Source organism: Leguminivora glycinivorella, chromosome 10 (genome assembly GCF_023078275.1).
Source record: "Leguminivora glycinivorella isolate SPB_JAAS2020 chromosome 10, LegGlyc_1.1, whole genome shotgun sequence".
Lineage (NCBI taxonomy): Eukaryota > Metazoa > Arthropoda > Insecta > Lepidoptera > Tortricidae > Leguminivora > Leguminivora glycinivorella.
In genome coordinates this window covers 18,509,478-18,510,692 of record NC_062980.1, presented here as the reverse complement: position 1 = coordinate 18,510,692, position 1,215 = coordinate 18,509,478, and positions in this window count along the sequence as shown.

The window sequence follows — 1,215 nt, the reverse complement described above, 5'->3', positions numbered from 1 at the left end:
GCTGTATTATCTGTGCCTAAATATAATTATTTAGTTGTTAGTTTCTGAATGCACCCGTTTTAAAAAAGTTAGATGTAAATGTCACCGGGTGACCACACCCTCTTTTTTAAAACGGGTGCGTTCAGAAACTAACAACTAAATAATTATATTTAGGCACAGATAATACATCTTCCTCTTTCTTCATATTTTCTTTACCTTTAAATAATTAAAGTAATATAAACATTTACAAGTACTGTAAGTGTAAGGGCACAGATAATACATCTTCCCCTTTCTTCAAATTTTCTTTACCTTTACATAATTAAAGAAATATAAACATTTACAAGTATTGACAGTGTAAGGGCACAGATAATACATCTTCCCCTTTTCTTTACCTCTTATGATTAAAGTAATAAAAACATTTATAAGTACCGTAGCAACACACTCAACCAGCGGCAGAGCACCAATCACCCGGGTCGAACATGATAAGAAGTTCTTGTGTCCTCTTTCTTCATATTTTCTTTACCTTTAAATAATTAAAGTAATATAAACATTTACAAGTACTGTAAGTGTAAGGGCACAGATAATACAATAGCTACTAATTTTTAATATTTATCAATATCAATATTGTGACGAATTAAATAGACTAGAAGATGAATAACCTATTTGTTTGGTTATTTGAGGAATTAATATACTGGTCTAATATTCATTATTTTACTCGTATCGATCGACTATCAAAATTGTAAAAAATGGTGCATATTAGCTAAAACCGCCTTTATATTTTATGTTCCTTAATTTTTCAAGATGAATACCTACATTAACTACTCGTTATAAACTAGTAACTTTAAGTTAATTTTAAAATAAATATGATAATTTATATGTCTAGTTATTTCATTATTTACTAACATACCCAACTAACTTCAAACACAAAGCTGCATAAAACATTAATCTCTGAAGATTTGGAGTTATCTGCTCTGGTTCATTATTTAGTTAAAGAGTCTCACTAAGTCTGTAAAGTAATAATTATATAAAACCGCCTTCAAAAAAGCCTGTTACAAAACACGGAGAAACTAAAAAGCCAAAAATAATGAACCTTCGAATTCAGATTTCTTATCGGATTGCAATAATCTAAACATCCAAATTATAAACAGATCAATTATTTTTGGAGTCGGGGCCAGCCCGCGTATGGTTGGGTGGGGCAAACAGGAAATAGCAAGGCGACGAACAGGTCTGGTACCG